Source organism: Callithrix jacchus, chromosome 14, assembly GCF_049354715.1.
Source record: "Callithrix jacchus isolate 240 chromosome 14, calJac240_pri, whole genome shotgun sequence".
In the NCBI taxonomy this organism is placed as follows: Eukaryota; Metazoa; Chordata; class Mammalia; order Primates; family Cebidae; genus Callithrix; species Callithrix jacchus.
In genome coordinates, this window is record NC_133515.1 from 70,142,480 (window position 1) to 70,161,812 (window position 19,333).

Here is a 19,333-nt window from a genome sequence, read left to right on the forward strand (position 1 = left end):
TTTCATGGAAAGAGAAATAGAAAACACAAGTAATTGATGGAACTAACAAAATCACACTGTAATGGAGATTCCATCACACTGAAAGTGGAGCTACTATCCTTAGTCTTATAGCAATACCAAGGCTTAAAGGCTGCTCACCTGAGGTCAGGAGTTCAAGACCAGCCTGACCAACACGGTGAAACTCCATCTCTACTAAAATACAAAAATTAGCTGGGCATGGTGGCGGGTGTCTGTAATTCCAGTTACTCAGGAGGCTGAGATGGGAGAATCACTCGAATCCAGGAGATGGTGATTGCAGTGAGCTGGTATTGTGCTACTGCACTTCAGCCTGGGCGGCTCAGTGAAAAAAAAAAAAAAAAAAAAAAAGCTGCTCACAACCATTACTGTTATTACTTAAATAAAGAAAAATAAAATAGAGCAAAATCAAATGTGTTATTCTTCTGTACTAACTCATTCTGAACCTACTGCCACTCTGTAAATTAGGCAAGCCATCTACCTTTCATTATGAACCATCTCACGGCAGGAGTAAGAGAAATCAATTTGTTCTACTCTCATTATTGAATGGTATAAAGATGATATAACAAGCCACACATACAAATAAAAATAATGGTTTAATAAAACTAGCTTTACCATTATAGATCGGAAGGGTAAAAAAGCTAAATCTTCCTATATACCACAACTAAAAGGATCATCCCTGTTCAATATACATTTAAAAAAAACTATTGCCAAAAACATAACATTGATGCCATATATTGCTAGTACTTTTCAAAATGCACTGGCCTGGCCAGGTGTGGTGGCTCATGCCTGTAATCCTAGCACTTTGGGAGGCCAAGACAGGAGGATCACTTGAACCCAGGAGTTCGAGAGCAGCCTGGGCAACACAATGAGACTCTGTATCTACAAAATATACAAAAAAATTGTCAGGTGTGGTAGTGTGTGGCTGTAGTCCCAGCTACTCAGGAGGCTGAGGTGAGAGGATCACCTGAGCTGGAAGAGCGAAGGCTGCAGTGAGCTGTGATTGTGCCGTTGTACTCCAGCCTGGGCATCAGAGTGAGACTCAGTCTCAAAACACACAAACAAAAAAACCTAAAATATATTGGCCAGATCTTCAAGGAAAAATCGAAACATTCCTATCAACCATAGTTTGACCCTACTGTTTCTATAAACTTTGGAAGAAGGATTAAGAGGTATATTTTTAATACTTAACAGCTCATTGAAACCATTAAAACTTAAAATGTGAGCAAAATATTATTTCCATTAATTTTTTTAATTAAAATACTGAGTTTTATTTCACATGCATATTTTTGTCTCCCCACCATTTCCATGTCTGACCACCACTACTACTATATCCTATCATAACATTCCATACATACTTAAAACCAAGCAAAGCGTGGAGTTCCATCTTTTAAAAACTACAGGCATTTTGGACAACACATTCTTGGCAATGGAATCTCGACAACATTTATGAAACACGGTAGGGAAAATTCTCACTCTGCATTATAAAAAGGACAGCCAGATATTAACTGTTACAGAAATGAAATAAGATGGAAAATTTTTAACAAATTGTTCAAACTATTTTCTTAAAGAGACTTCCTCCACTGCCAGAGATCTTGAATAGCCTCCTGGTCAGTCATCTGGAAGCAATTCTTCACATAATTGATGAACGTGGCTTCCACTTTGGGAGGAGAACCACCTTTTTCTATACTTGCTTGCATTTTTGCTTTAATGTCTTCTACAGAACTAGGTCCTTTTGGTGTTTTAGGAGTTTTTTCCTGTTTTTTGAAGGATTCTTGCCCTTTTGATCTTGGTGTTGGTGATGGTTTTGAGTCTTTTCCATTCTGATTTGACTTTTGTGCATTTTTGGCTGGAGTATCACGTATAGATTTCTTCACTGGCACTTTTTCTTCAGTTTCCTCATCATCAAAATCATCATCTTCATCAGCAGCAAGTTTTACTTTTTTCTGTGGAACCTTGCTACAACCTCCAGGGGCAGACCACTTTCCAGACATACTTAAGAGTTTCACATCCTCCTCCTCCTCATCTTCTGACTCTGCATCTTCCTCCACAGCTACTAAGTGCTGTCCACTGATATGCACTGGCCCTGAACCACACTTCAATCGTAAGACCACTGGTGGTGTTATTTCAAAGCCCCCAAGGGAAACCATTGGCGGTACAGACATTTTCAAAGTTGCCAGTGTTACTTTAATTGGACTGCCTTCGTAATTCATTGCCTCTGCTTCAACAATGTGCAATTCGTCCTTTGCACCAGCTCCTAAACTGACCGTTCTTAAAGATAACTGGTGCTCATTTTCATCATTATCCACCTTAAAGTGATAATCTTTGTCGGCCTTTAGTTCACAACTGAAAATATAGTTCTGGGGCCTCAGGGGGCTCATGTCCATGTCCATTGAATCTTCCATCGGGTGGCAACACGCACTTAGGTGGAAGAGAAGGCGGATGGAGATAAAGGGCCACTGCTCAAAAGAACAGCCGCTCAGGATGGACTCACACCAGGGCTATTTCCATTTCTTATGTTGCAATATGCATTGGCTATCTTCTGTGCAGCAGCAGTTCTCAAAATGCAGTCCAGGCTCTGGAGCATCCCCTTGACATTTCCAGGAGGTCTCTAAGGTCCAAGCTATTTTAACAATAATAATATACATATTTGCCCTTTTCACTCTCATTCTCACATGAGGCCACATAATGTACATTATGGCAACAGACTAAATGCAGAAGCAGATATGAGAGTCCAGCTGTCTTCCACTAAGACAGACATTAAAGAGGCTTGTAAAAATAATGACACTCTTCTATAAGAATGTTTTGCTTTTGTTTTTGTTGTTTTGGAAAATATAATTACTTTTCATAAAAATAGGTTATTTATGTTAACATATGAGTTTAGTGTTATTTTTAATAAATTTGTAAATATTTTTAAAATTTCTGTTTTAATTTCAAATATGATAAATATTGATAGATATAACTCATATAAAAAAAAGCTTTTTAGGTCTTCAATAATTTTTTAAAGTGCAAAGAGGCATCCTGAGACCAAAATTCTTTAGAATCACTGTTCTATAATAATATGATGAGAGACAGCAATGTGTGCTATTCTTCAGATTTTTGCTAAGAAAATAGAAATAAATAATTAATTTATGTTGAAATAACTCTATATTTGAGTATTTCAGGTAAAATATCATCTGAGTGTTACTGTCATATTTTCCCAAGTGATATAGCAAAGATCTAATACTACCATGAATAGACAGTATAAATTAAGGAAAAAAAGTAACTTTGCCACCTACAGAAATAAATATTATAAAGTACCATAAAGAGAATGGAGCTTCACTCTTTCCTATTTTAATTATTTAATTTCCACCTAATTTTTTTTTTCTTGTCTTGTCTTTTTTTAGAGATGGGGTTTCCCTATGTTGCCCAGGCTGATCTCAAACTCCTGGACTCAGGGGATTCTCCCACCCCAGCCTCCCAAAGTGCTGGGATTATAGGCATGAACCACTGAAATCCACCCTCTGCCACTTTTTCTTTCTTTTCTTTCTTTTTTTTTTCTTCTGAAACTGGGTCTTTTTGGGTTGCCCAGGCTGGAGTGCAGTGTCATGATCATGGCTCACTGTAGCCTCGACCTCTTGGGTGCAAGCTATCCTTCCACTTCACCCTCCCTCTCCAGCCTTGCATCCCAGAGATGAAGCCAACTTGATTGTGAAGGATAAGCTTTTTGATGTGCTGCTGGATTCAATTTACCAGTATTTTATTGAGGATTTTTGCATCGAACTGGCCTGAAATTTTCTTTTTTGGTTGTGTCTTTGCCAAATTTTCTTTTTTGGTATCAGGATGATGCTGGCCTCAAAAAATGAGTTAGGGAACAGTCCCTATTTTCTATTGTTTGGGGTAGTTTCATAAGGAATGGTACCAGCTCCTCTTTGTATCTCTGCTAGAATTCAGCTGTGAATCTCTGGCCCTGGGCTTTTTTTGGTTGGTAGGTGATTAGTTACTGCCTGGATTTCAGAACTTGTTACTGGTCTGTTCAGGGATTTGACTTCTTCCTGGTTTAGTCTTGGGAGGGTATATGTGTCCAGGAATTTATCCATTTCTTCTAGATTTTCTAGTTTATTTGCATAGAGGTGTTTATAGTATTCTCTGATGGTAGTTTGTATTTCTGTGGTATCAGTGATCAATAAGAGCTATCCCCTTTATCATTTTTTATTGTGTCTATTTGATTCTTCTCTCTTTTCTTCTTTATTAGTGTGGCTAGCAGTCCATCTATTTTGTTAACATTTTCAAAAAACAAGCTCCTAGATTCATTGATTTTTGGAAGGGTTCTTCGTGTCTCTATCTCCTTCAATTCTGCTCTGATTTTAGTTATTTCTTGTCTTCTGCTGGCTTTTGAATTTGTTTGCTCTTGCTTCTGTACTTCTTTTAATTGTGATGTTATACCCAAAGGATTATAAATCATTCTACTATAAAGACACATGCACATGTATGTTTATTGCAGCACTGTCCACAATAGCAAAGACTTGGAACCAACCCAAATGCCCATCAATAATAAACCAAATAAAGAAAATATCACACATAAACACTATCGAATACTATGCAGCCATAAAAAAGGATGAGTTCATGTCCTGTGCAGGGACATGAATGAAGCTGGAAACCATCATTCTCAGCAAACTAGCACAGGAACAGAAAACGAAACACCACATGTTCTTACAAGTGGGAGTTGGCTGAACAATGAGAACGCATGGACACAGGGAGGGGAACATCACAGACTGGGGCCTGTCAGAGGGTGGGGTCTGGGGAGGAATAGCTTTAGGAGAAATACCTAATGTAGATGATAAGTTGATGGGTACAGCAAACCACCATGGCACACATATACCTATGTGACAAACCTGCGTGTTCTGCACATGTATTCCAGAACTTAAAATACATACAATACAATACAATATAATACAATACAATATAATGCAATACAGTAAAACTATCTACATTTCTGGAAAATTCAGGAGAACAAATCTGTGTGGAGAAATAATTTGAGGAGAGAGATATCATTATTTTATATAAAAACAGTATGGAGGAAAATGAGATATTTATATGAATTTGAAAATGAACACCTGAGATGTTATATAAATGTTGAGCATGCCATACTATTTTAGACTCGAACTCTAAAGGGGAGAAATCTCATTTTCCTTCTTTGGTTAGCAGAAACCTTTGAGAATCTATCACTGTCAGTTATTCTGTTACCAAAATAAGATTTTTTTCATCCTAAAAATCTAAAAGTAGTAAGCATGCACCTGGCAAAGATATATTTTGAATCACAGACTTGCCTTGCTTTTGCTGTTTTAGTGAAGTGGCAACCTGCCTTCAGAAGTGGCCTCAAGAACACTTGTAGTCAGGGACATGAATTGTTCGAAAAAAGCTCCCTGTTCATCTATTCATGAACTTAAAGACTTATCTAAATTCCAAACTTACATACCATAAAGCATGGAAGGCATAACCTTGGCCAGAAATATCTGATGGCACACGTAACCAAATTTCTGGTCTGCCAATCCTTTCACAGGGAGGGTGGAAGAGTCATTTTGGACTTCATGTTCACAATACCCATGAGGATCTTCATGACCAGGACTTTCAAAGCTCTCTCCAAATGAGTCAGGTTAGACATTGATATGTTATATGTAATCACTGAAAATAAATTAATTTGCACGATACTCATCTGGCATCTCTTTAGTTCTTCAATATACCAGGAACCTCAAATTGAAGAAGTTACCTGAATCTTCTAAAATTCAACTCTGAGAGGTCCTGACCTCTGCCACAGGATGCCCTTGATATGGCTCTCACACAAATTGGATTTCAGGTGGGGCTGCACTCTGACCAGCACATTAGAACAAATGAGCAATTGCCTGTATCTTCAGATATCTGAAGGATATTTGAAACAAGCTGTTAAACATATTAAGGAGACCCAGTCTGGATGTCAGAATGTCCCTGTCAAAAATTAATCATTTGAATTTGATGGATCTTTCTGACAGGTGCTTCCAGAGAGCAGTTATGGCCCTGGTGCATAGGGGATGTTATCTTCCTGCTCGTGGTGTCAGAAAAGCATTTTTCTGGTGCATTTGAGAGCTACCACATTGTTCGAATGTAAGTTTAAGTGTGCGACATCACTTAAAATAGGAACTTTTTTTTTCTGTCAGAGGGTCATCTCTGCCCACTCTGACTATTGCCATAATTTTTTTTTCTTATTTTGGGAGCAATAATAAGGGATTTCTTAGTAATCCCCCCCCCCAAAAAAAAGGATGAGGGGACTTTTTCCAGAGGACTTTAGCATCATAATTAGAAGGCACAATGGGTTTCAGCATGCTCAGTGAAAAGTGGAATAGGGAAGGGAGAAAACACTCACCTAGAATTTCAACAGCTATTTGTATTTCTAGAATTTGTTTCATTGCAGTCATGCAGCCATGGCCCAGATTTTACATTTATTATCCACTCTTACAATTAAGCATTGGCCTACTAGAGACCTAAGGGACCTACTGCTTTTGTTTAGCTTCCTTGTTTTTTTTCCAGAAAAAAAATTCTTTTTGAAAAAAGCTGTAATGTACCCGAGTTTACATTCATTATCCAACTCTTATTGATAAGCCAGGGCCTTCTAAACATACTTTCAGAAGTACCATTATTTTGTTCACCTTTTTTTTTAAAAAAGAAAAATATAATTCCTTTTGAGAAAAGTTTCTCATAAGATTTAAATGTACTGTCTTATGAATGAAGGAATAATTTGGTAAAACGCACATTCACCTCTTCCATCATAGCCTTACATAAAGACAATAAAATAGTTCCATAAATAACATTCCCTTACTTTCTTCAAGCAAAAACTGCTTGTAGACAACTTGAAATCGTTTTGGGAATGATGCTTCTCTGATGCTGTAGAAAAAAGAGCTCTTTTCACAAAACATAATCTTTACTCTTCTCACAGTGCTCTCATCCTTTTTACTCGTTAATAGGTTATTCTCTCCACATATCACTTAAAAGAAACTAATGTTTTGCCTACCCTCCCCACTGCCCCACTTAAATAAACAAAACTGGAATGGAAAGCCTTCTGACCTAGTTTTAATTTCATGTCTCTTTTAGTTAGCACAAAATGTTGTACCAGAAGAGGCTGATGTTTGCTACATGGTAAATGAGGTCCTACTGGCTTCTCCAGATTCCAAGGCCATTAAAGTGAATATAAAAAGATAAAGGTTATTGAAGACTTTGTCATGAAAACCATAATGTCATCAAGCTGAACAAGCTCGGTAAGCATGGCCTCACTCCCCGCCTCCCCGTCTCCTCTTCTAATTGGATAGCCTTGCTCTTACATCCTATTGCGTGCAAAACTGGAGAAGACTCTCTGCTCCTTACTATAAATACTCTTCTAGAGTGGCCTTGCCTGAATAATCATATTCTCATTTGGGTATAGATAATGTAAGGCCTATTGAGGAGATAAGTTCAGATGGTTGAAAAGCACCTGTAATGAGTCACTTTCACTTAATTAAAAAGACAACACAGTATTGTTTATATAATCAGCCTAGAAATGGGTAAAATGGGGAGGGGGGAGGAGATTAGTGCATGGTCCAATGACATTTTGCCTCCAGCAAGAAACTGCCTCATGCCAACTAGCCAAACAAAGCATTCAGGCTTTGAAAATAATGAGGAAACTGATCAGCATAATTTATCATTATTATTACTAGAAGAATATCACCATTTAAAGCATTTAAGTATTTGAAAACCATCTATAACAATGCAGTTGGGAGTTTATCATTTATCAAATGCAATTGTATTAATGTATAATAAAAATATCTTTATTATTGCCATGAAGAGCCAAAATTAAGTACTAAGTATCTAAAAGCCAGCATTTCAAAGTCTACATGAAAGTGATCTCTTTAACACCTAAAATTTCCTATCTTCCACTCCTAAAACTGGCTATATTTTAAATTCAGCAATTGTACTCCTCAGAATGCATTCTAAGAATATCACTGAACATGTGAGTCAAGATGTATAAATAAGAAGTTCATCACAGCACCATTTATAATAGCAAAACATGGAAAATAACCTAAATATCCAAAAGCAAGGGGTTAGTCAGACTAATTATGGTCCATATACATAACAGGATACTCTGCAACCATTAAGAATGGCTCCTAGAAATATTTATTGACACTGAGAAAAATTCATAAGATATGAAAAAGTCATCTTAAAATGGTGTGTAGGCCAGGCATGGTGGCTCACACCTGTAATTCCAGCATTTTGGGAGGCTGAAGCTGTGGATCACTTGAGGCCAGGAGTTTGAGACCAGCCTGGCTAACATGGTAAAACCCCATCTCTACCAAAAAATACAAAAAATTAGCTGGGCGTGGTGGCGCACATCTGTAGTCCCAGCTACTCAGGAGGCTGAGGCATGAGAATTGCTTGAACAGTGGAGGTGGAGGTTGCAGTGCGCTGAGATTCTTCCACTCCAGCCTGGGTGATAGAGTGAGACTCTGTCTCACAAAAAAACAATAACAAAAAACAGCTTATAGCATATGATCTCACAAATATGCATAGAAAAAGGTCTAAAGGGTATAAAACTACTTGTTAACAGTCAATCTTTGGCTCTTAGAATTAAGAGTGGTATTTTCTTCTTTATGATTACTTGTATTTTCTAATTTTTCTTGACCATGAATATGTATTATTTGAGTAATATAAAAACTTAAAGAAAACAATAGAATTCAATTCTGCCTTCATGTAAAGGTTCATGAATTATAGAATTCTAAACCTAAATTCAATGTAAATTACATCTTTTTCCCCCACAACTGGAACTGGAAATGTTACCTGATATTTGAGATTCACCTTGGAAATTTACATGAATCCTATCTGAAATGTTCAAGCTAAGGTCATAAAATGTTCAATGGACATTTCATTGGTAAGTGATGGCACTAGCTTTCTCTGGTAATTTATAACATCCACAAACAGGTATTTATAAGTTCACTGTAATTCATGGCTAAACTGTTAGTCCAGAATCAATTAAAATACATGGAGAACTAAGAAAATTTTAATTCAAACAAAGACCCTAACAGTTTTCTTAAATGGGTTTGATTATACTGGAACTGAACAATACTCCTAGTCCTTAGAAATGTGATAGTTTTGGTTTCATTCTTTTACTCAAAGAATATTAATTGATGCCTACTATGTGTCAGTTTTGTTCTAAGCACTCAATGAGATCTTTTCGACTCTTGTTTTAGATCAGTGATTAAGATGAATAAAAATAACTCCAAATTATTGCTATCATATCTACAATCCCAAAGATTAATTTACTTAAAAGGGGAATAAAATTTTTCATTAATCTTGGTTATCACCTGTCACTAATATAGACTCCTCCTCCTGGGAACCTAATCTGAGCCATTCCTTTTCTGCATAACTCCATTTCTGAGCAATCCTTGGAAGACTGGAGTATAAGAGAAATGGGCTCCAGCGACATGAAGTCTAGTCCTGGCTCTGCTACAAATGCTCTGGATGACCAAAGACAAGTTACTTCACTCAGGGCCCAGGTTTCTCTATCAATGAGATAAAATTATCTCTAAAGTTCCTTCCAGTTCTCAAAGTCTGCGATTCTTTCTTTTCGTTGATTTTTATAGCAAATGGCACTTCAGCTTACTGCTCCTCTCTGCAGTGACTTTCTCATTCCTTACCTAGTTGAAACGACAATGAATAGTACTTAGCCAACAACACTTGTCCCACACCTGCCTGTGAAGAGGAGCTCTCTGGGCCAGTTGAAGAGGATATTAAAAGCAGAGAAGATGTCCCTTGCTTTATAGAAGCTCACTAGCTAGTGAAGTGATAAATAATAAAAAAAGACTCTTATGAAGCCAAGATCAATAAGCACAAGACTGTACATTAGCAACTAACCAATGTGTCCTGTGAGGAATCAGAATATGCCAAGTGACCAGATTTGACCAGGATGTGCACTGAATAAGCTTAAAGGGAGGGCTGATAGAGGTAATAGAAAAGGTTTGGCAGAAATGGACTGAGGTATTTTGACTATTTTCCATGTTAATAAGAAGGGAAGTAGGCAACCAGCCAGATGGCAAAGGAGGAGAAGCATATGGCCTGGATAATCCACACTTTAGATGATCAGTGTCTGAATAACTGAGGGCAGGCTGCATTTCACTAGGGAGTCAGTAGATGTCAATCGTCCTGCACTGCTTTGCAGGGCTCCTCATTGTCTAGTCTTTACTTTGGAGAGATGGATTAACTCTTTTCCATCATCACTCTCACTCCTACACTCATCTTACTAGATTCCTCCTTTTTTCTTAAAAGATACGTTGATTGTTTCACACTAAACCTGTGTGCAAGAGTGTATGTGTGTGTGTGTGTGTTTGCGTGCGTGCTCGTGCTCACATGCGCGGATGCACTTGCTACTTTGGAGAGGGAGAGGTGGTGGTGATGAGAGACACTACCACCCAACCTTAATATTCAGGTAGTAAATTCAGACCAGTGAATTCAAAGCCTAGTCAACCATAGAGGCATAATCTAATCAAGCCTTACCAGTGGAGGGCCCAGAGGGGTTGTCATTCCTGGTTACTTCTCACACCCCCAAAGAGAGCCAGCACCTGTGTTCCCTTGGGGGTGATGAGCAGTTAAGCAAGCCTAGGGAACATGCTACGGGTGCCCCACCAGGAACAAGGAACAGGGCTAATGATCATGTTTTTACAGTTCTTATAAACTGTGCCACTGAGAAACCAGGGGCAAGTCCTCTTAATAAGAACACAAGTAAAGAGATTGCTAAAATAGTATCAACTGCATTGATCACCGAGCATTAAATCCACACTACTAAGTCATAACTACAAAGTCAGAAGAGATCATTTGTCGTGGTGAAAGTAAAATCATCTCTCTCCAGCCTGTGGGTACAGTTATTTTCTCCATCAACATAGCTTTAAAATCTCAGCCACAAAACCAAAACTAAAGTGAATGATGAGACAGGATTAAAATAATTACTTCACCAGTCAAAAGCATCACCATTAATCATATAATGCACATATACTATATTAAAAAGCTTTCTTCAAATGTGACTTTTTTCACATTAGAATAATCCCACTACTTAGTACAAGACTTTTCTGTGACAGAAAAACATCTGGTATGATTTACAATACTACTGTGAGCAAAAAAATTTTTTTTCTCAGAAAGCTCATTAAATTCTCCTTTCCTTCTAATGGCTTCATTAACATGCAAAAGGTACAGGAGGATTTTAAACTCACTGTAAGTTGAATACATTTAAATATTTTTTTAAATTATATGAAAGTCGGGAAAAGGATTCATAATCATTCACCTTAACACAACTCTAGGCTCCCTAGCGCCTTCTACCAACTTCGTATCTCATTGTTGCTTTTTTCATATGCATACTTTTAAATTTATCATAATCGCCATCATAGATGCCACTTTTTAAAAACATGCTACTTTATTTACTTGCTTATTTTTTTAATTTGGGACACAGTTTTACTCTGTCGCACTCTGGAGTGCCTTTTTTTGTATCTTTAGTAGAGACAGGGTTTCACCATGTTGGCCAGGTTGGTCCTAAACTCCTGACCTCAGGTGATCCACCCACCTCGGCCTCCCGAAGTGCTGGGATTACAGGCATGAGCCACAGTGCCCAGCTAAAAAACATGCAACTTTAAAACAGAGATATTTCTTCATGTTACTACTGGTCATTATAAGACCTTTTGATGTCCGCATATTCCAACAAAAGGATGCCTAAGTCCATCGACCATTCTACTTTCAGACTAGATTGCTTCCAAGTTTTCACTTTATTACAAATGATTCTGCAATTAATAGCTTCAGAAACACAGCTTTTTTCTTCTTTAGCCTATTTACTTAGGCTAAGTTCCCAGAATCATCAATTGAATGAACATTTTTATAGCACTGGATGTATTTGCCAAATGCTTTTCAAGGGATTGTATCAATTTATATCACCATCAGCAATGTAATAATTTATCAGTCACACTGCAGTTCAAACTGCACTTTTTAATTATGACTGAACATTTTCCCACATGCTTGCTTAACAAACATGGTCTTTTTAGGTTGCTCACATCAAAGGACCATCTAGCTATTGGAATCTTTATAGTTGTATAAACTGTTCACGTTTATTGTCTGAATTAGTCATTGTGAAATTCCCAGTCTGTCATTTCCCCACTGGTTTCTTTTTTCTTGTGCATTAAGTTTTGTATCTTTGTACAGTTAGGACTTGAGGATCTTTTCCTTTATAATCTTTCCTGATATATATAACCCCACAAATATTCAAAAGACCAGTTCCTGCAATTCTATAAAATATTTAACTCTTCAACACATTTCTGTATTTTTTGGCATATAGTCTGGATTTTTAAACTTTTTTCTAAATTTGTAACCAGTTATTTGAAAATGGTTCATCAAGTAACCTTTCATATTGCCACAGTTTTGTAGTTAAAATAATTGTTTCTCAAACTAGGACTAAAAATAAGGCTTTTAAAAGTTCATTACAAAACCTAGGAACAAAGAAACGTGACTTGGAAACAGAGCATTTCTTATTTATATACTAAGTGTAAAGCAATGATATTATGGATTGAGCTCCTCCCCTCCACCTAACCCCCAATACTTCAAAATATGACCTTATTTGGAAACAGAGTCTCTGCCGATATCATTAGTTAGGTTACGATGAGGTGACACTGAGTACAGTGGGCCCCCATCCAATATGACTGGTCATGTGAAGACAGAGAGACACCCAGGGAGAAAACCGGGTGACGACAAAGGTGGAGACTGGAGTGACTCAGCTGAAGCGCAGGAGCGCCAAAGATTGACAGCAGACGCTATAAGGAGGCAGTGACGGATTCCCCTAGGGGTTCAGATGGAGCATGGCTCTGCACCTTGATTTTGGACTTCTAGTCTCCAGAACTGTGAAAGAATAACGTTTATTGTTTTAGGCAACTTAGTGTGTGGTACTTTGTTACAGAAACCACAGGGAACTAAAATAAATGGCTACAACTACACAAATAAGACCAGACCCGCTCCTAATGATGGAGTTGTGTTTCTTGCTCTGGCAGGCACTGTAGTTGCTAGATTAATTTTCAGCCTCCTTCACAGCTCAAGGTGGCTGCGTGACACCATTCTGTCTAATGAGACATAAGTGGAAGATTTGGGGGAAAGACTTTCCTTCCTGATAAAATTACAAAGCTTCACAGGGAGAAGGCCTTGGCTAAAGGTACAGGGACCTGCTTGATGCTAAGAATGAAAGCCATGTGATAAGGACAGGAGAGCAGGAACGAGTTTGTGCCATCACATCTCTAACCTATTTAAATAATTACTTGTTTGGTTTTCCATCGGTACGGCCAAATGTTGGGAAAAGAGAAACCCAAACTTCCTGTCATTTCAGTTTTATGAACAGTCATGGAAAATTTCACAACCCACATCAAGCAGTGTCTGTGCACATCCCATGACATAGGATTTCTACCTAGCAGACTCCTGTCTTCCCTTCAAGCTCCACTTTAGACATTTCCCCCTTTAGGCCGCTTTCTCAGGCTCCCTCCGACTGCCTCAGTATGTTTCTCTGCTTGCTCCATTAATGTCATTTACAGACCTTTACTTTTAACCCAAATCACATCATATTGCAATTATCTGACTCATTTATCTTTCTGACTAGAGCAACCTGAGCAGAGTCCCTGTTTTTTCATCTTAGTACTGCCAGTGTGTAGGACTGAGCCTGGAACCCAGTAGGTACTCAGTAAATGGCTGAATTAACAAAAGAATAAGAAAATCACTGAACCTCAAGGGCAGGAAAACTGAAAGGAAACAGGATCCAAGAGCAACAATAGTGTGCTAGGCTTTTAATTATCAAACCATTTCCCCCACTCACTTAAATGAAAACCTGTCCAATATACCCCCAGTTAAAATGTCATCTCACTTATAACATGATTTAGTGGGATACGTGTGTGTGTATGTAATTTTTGTTTCATTACTATTTACTATGTGCTAGGCATCATGCTAGCAGTGGTATATTAATTATCTCATTTAGTCCCCTCCTCACCTTCTGAGGCAGTGTCAGCTCTAGATAACTTTTTATAAAGAAAGGGTTTATACTAGTAATTTGGTTAGAACTGGATGACTATAGTACTTGTTTGGAAGCTGTGTTCACCTAGCTGGCCCACGTTTTTGTTTTTACTTAGATTGTATATTTATTTGGGGCAGTCTAGGGGAGAAAGCTGATGGAGATTATAGCGGGGTCATGAAGCAATGCTAACTCCACCTTGAAGGTATCACTGCTCTCAAAAACAGCATTAATTTGATTACTTCATTTCACAGATATAAAAACTGAGACCTAGAAAGGTTAAGAAATACACCCAAGGGCTTCTTAAGAGTCCCAGAACCAAGATGGCTGAATAGGAAAAGCTCTGGAGTGCAGTTCCCAGCAAGAACGCAGAGGGTGAGTGATCACCGCATTTCCAAATGACTTTTTACTGCCCACAGACCAGGAAATTCCAGGGCTGAAAAATGCCACGAGTCTCCAGCATGGCTGTTTCAGCTGAATGGGTGGATCTCTGCACAAAAGCTGACACAAATCTGGGCAGTCATTTCAACTGGTGCCTGGAACGCCTGGCAGACAGAGTTGCCCATTCAACTGAAAAAAAAGGGGGCTGAAACAGGGAGCCAGGTGATCTGGCTCAGGGGGGATGATGCCACCTCCACAAAGACCAGCAATCTGAAACATTCTGGATTGAGAGTTTCACAGCAAGCACAGCTGGACCTGGGACGGTCCAGCTCTGTGGGGGTGAAGGGTGTCCACCACTACCGAGGCAGTCCACCATTACAAAGGCAATCCACCATTACTAAAGCAGACTGCCATTATGGAGGCAGTTCTAGCTATACCTATATAAACAAAACTACAAGGAAGGTCACACAGCAGCTGGGCAGAGCCCATGGCAGCTCATCAATGCCTCTGTTGGCAGACTTTGACTATGCTACCTCCTCACTGGGCAGGGCATCTCTGATAAAAAGCAGGAACTTTTAAATAAAGCCCCAACTTCCCAGAGCACCTGGGATAAAAAGGCAGTTATGAGTTCCACTGCAGCAAACTTAAACATACCTGCCCAGCAGCTCTGAACAGAACAATGGAGCTCACAGCTCAGGACTTGAGCTCCTATAAGGGACAGACTGTCTCCTCAAGCAGCACCCTGACCCCTGTGTAGAGACACCTCATAAAGGAGAGCTCAGGCTGACATCTGGTGGGTATCCTTCTGGGACAAAGGTAACAGGAAAAGAAACTGGCAGCAACCCTTACTGTTCTGCAGCTGCTGCAGGTGATCCCCAGGCAAGCAGGGATTGGGGTGGACGTCAGCAGTCCTACAGCAGAGGGCCTGACTGTTAGAAGGAAAACTAAAAAACAGAAAGAAATAGCTTCATCATCAACAAAAAGGACGTCCACTCAGAGACCCCATCCGAAAGTCACCAACTACAAAGACCACAGGCAGATAAATCCACAAGGATAGAAAGAAACCAGTGCAAAAAGGATGAAAACACCCCAAACCAGAACTCCTCTCCTCTTCCAAAGGATCACAACTCCTCATGAGCAAGGGAACAAGGCTGGATGGAGAATGAGTCAGATGAATTGACAGAAACAGGCTTCAGAAAGTGGGTAATAACAAACTTCTCTGAGCTAAAAGAACATGTTCTAACCCAATGTTAAAAAGGTTTTGACAAAATGTTAACGAGAATAAACAGCTTAGAGAAGAATATAAATGAATTGATGGAGCTGAAAAACACAACATGAGAACTTTGCAAAGCATACACAAGTTTCAATAGCCAAATTGACCAAGCAGAAGAAAGGATAGCAGAGATTGAAGATTAACTCAATGAAATAAAATGAGAAGGCAAGATTAGAGAAAAAAGAGTAAAAAGAAATGAACAAAGCCTCCAAGAAATATGGGATTATGAGAAAAGACCTAATCTGTGTTTGATAGGTGTACCTGAATGTGATGGAGAGAATGAACCCAAGCTGGAAAACACTCTTCAAGATATTACCCAGAACTTCCCCAACCTAGGAAGGCAGGCCAATATTCAAGTCCAGGAAATACAGAGAACACCACAAAGATATTCCTCAAGAAGAGACCCCAAGGCACATAATTATCAGATTCACCAGGGTTGAAATGAAGGAAAAAATGCTCAGGGCAGCCAGAGAAAAAGGTTGGGTTACCCACAAGGGGAAGCCCATCAGACTGACAGTGGATCTCTCAGCAGAAACCCTACAAGCCAGAAGAGAGTGGGGGCCAATATTCAACATCCTTAAAGAAAGGAACTTTCAACCTAGAATTTCATATCCAGCCAAACTAAGCTTCATAAGAGAAGGAGAAATAAAATCCTTTACAAACAAGCAATTGCTCAGAGATTTCATCACCACCAGGCCCACCTTACAAGAGCTCCTGAAAGAAGCACTAAACATAGAAAGGAACAACTGGTACCAGCCAATCCAAAAATGTACCAAATGGTAAAGAGCATCGACACAATGAAGAAACTGCATCAACTAATGGGCAAAACAACCAGCTAGCATCAAAATGGCAGGATCAAATTCGCACATAACAATATTAACCTTAAATGTAAATGGGCTAAATGCCCCAATCAAAAGACACAGACTGGCAAATTGGATAAAAAGTCAAAACCCATTGGTGTGCTGTATTTAGGAAACCCACCTCATGTGCAAGGATACATTTAGGCTCAAAATAAAGGGATGGAGGAAGATTTACCAAGCAAATGGTGAGCAGAAAAAAGCAGGAGTTGCAATCTTAGCCTTTGATAAAATAGACTTTAAACTAACAAAGATCAAAAGAGACAAAGAAGGGCATTACATAATGGTAAAAGATCATTGCAACAAGAAGAGCTAAAGATACTAAATATACATGCACCCAGATACATAAAGCAAGTTCTTAATGACCTACAAAGAGACTTAGACTCCCACACAATAATAGTGGGAGACTTTAACACTCCACTGTCAATATTAGACAGATCAACAAGACAGAACATTAACAAGGATATCTAGGACTTGAACTCAGATCTGGACCAAGCAAACCTAATAGACATTTACAGAACTCTCCACCCCAAATCCACAGAATATATATTCTCAGCACCACATCACACCTACTCTAAAATTGACCACATAATTGAAAGTAAATCACTCCTCAGCAAATGCAAAACAACTGAAATCATAACAAACAGTCTCTCAGACCACAGTGCAATCAGATTAGAATTCAGGATTCAGAAACTAACTCAGAACCATACAACTTCATGGAAACTGAACAACTGGCTCTTGAATGTTGACTGAATAAACAATGAAATGAAGGCAGAAATAAAGATGCTCTTCAAAACCAATGAGAATGAAGACATGATGTACCAGAATCTCTGGGACACATTTAAAGTAGTGTCTAAAGGAAAATTTATAGCAATAAATGGCCATGTGAGAAGCAAAGAAAGATCTAAAATGGACACTCTATCTTTAAAATTGAAAGAGCTAGAGGAGTAAGATCAAAAAAACTCAAAAGCCAGCAGAAGACAAGAAATAACTAAGATAGGAGCAGAACTGAAGGAGGTAGAGAAACAAAAAACCCTTTGAAAAATTAATAAACCCAGGAGCTGGTTTTTTGAAAAGATCAACAAAATAGATCACTAGCCAGATTAATAAAAAAGAAAAGAGAGAAGAATCAAATATATGTAATAGAAAACTATAAAGGTGATATCACCACAGATTCCACAGAAATAGAAACTACCATCAGAGATTACTACAAACAACTCTATGCACATAAACCAGTAAACCTGGAAGAAATGGATAAATTCCTGGACACTTGCACCCTCCCCTAAACCAGGAAGAAGTCAAAACCCTGAATAGACCAATAACAAGGGCTGAAGTTGAAGCAGCAATTAATAGCCTACCAACCAAAAAACACCCAGGTCCAGATGGGTTCACAGCTGAATTCTACCAGACATGCAAAGAGTAGTTGGTACCATTCCTTCTGAAACTATTCCAAACAATCCAAAAAGAGGGAATCCTTCCCAAATCATTTTATGAGACCAACATCATCCTGATACCAAAACCTGGCAGAGATGCAACAAGAAAAGAAAACTTCAGGCCAATATCTGTGATGAACATAGATGCAAAAATCTTCAATAAAATACTGGCAGGCCGATTGCAACAGCACATCAAGAAGCTTATCCACCATGATCAAGTAGGCTTCAACCTGGGGATGCAAGGCTGGTTCAACATACACAAGTCTATAACCATAATTCACCACATAAACAGAACCAAAGACAAAAACCACATGATTCTCTCAATAGATGCAGAGGAGGCCTTCAACAAAATTCAACAGCCCTTTATGCTAAAAACTCTCAATAAACTAGGTATCAACAGAATGTATCTCAAAATAATAAAAGCTATTTACAACAAACCCACAGCCAATATCATACTGAATGGGCAAAAACTGGAAGCATGTCCTTTGAAATCTGGCACTAGACAAGGATGCCCTCACTCACCACTCCTATTCAATATAGTACTAGAAGTTCTAGCCAGAGCAATCAGGCAAAAAAAAAAAAAAGAAATACAGGGTATTCAATTAGTAAAGGAGGAAGTCTCTCCCCTACCCCCCGCTCCAACTGCCCCCATTGTGTGATACTCCTCTCCCTGAGTTCACGTGTTCTCGTTGTTCAACACCCACCTATGAGTGAGAACATATGGTGTTTGGCTTTCTGTTCTTGTGTTAGTTTGCTGAGAATGGTGGTTTCCAGATTCATCCAAGTCCCTACAAAGGACACGAACTCATCGTTTTTTATGGCTGTGTAGTATTCCATGGTGTATATATACCACATTTTCTTCGTCCAGTCTATCATTGATGGGCATTTGGGTTGGTTCCAAGTCTTTGCTATTGTACACAGGGCTGCAATGAGCATACATGTGCACGTGTCTTTATAGTAGAACAATTTATAGTTCTTTGGGTATATACCCAGTAATGGGATTGCTGGGTCAAATGGAATTTCTATGCTTAGATCCTTGAGAAATCGCCACACTGTCTTCCACAATGGCTGAACTAATTTACACTCCCACTAACTATGTAAGAGTGTTCCTATTTCTCCACATCCTCTCCAGCATCTGTTGTCTCCAGATTTTTTAATGATTGTCATTCTAACTGGCGTGAGATGATATCTCAGTGTGGTTTTGATTAAAATATTTAACACTTGTCTTCTGCTACTCCTCTACTCAAAATGTATGCTTTAACTCCTACTGATCTGGCCCTTTTTAAGTCTAGGTCTTTGCCTGGAATGCCTTTCT

General features: G+C 38.7%; 1 protein-coding gene and 1 pseudogene across 3 annotated transcripts in view; both read right to left on the reverse strand.

Moving 5' to 3' along the window:
- The window catches only part of CAMKMT (calmodulin-lysine N-methyltransferase), a 569,210-nt gene that overhangs the window by 276,448 nt on the left and 273,429 nt on the right, over window positions 1-19,333 (reverse strand). The gene's annotated exons all lie outside the window — the stretch shown is intronic.
- LOC100399613 (nucleophosmin pseudogene) lies at window positions 1,296-15,934 on the reverse strand (annotated as a pseudogene). Its single transcript, XR_013526636.1, has one exon. The product of XR_013526636.1 is annotated as a nucleophosmin pseudogene (transcript).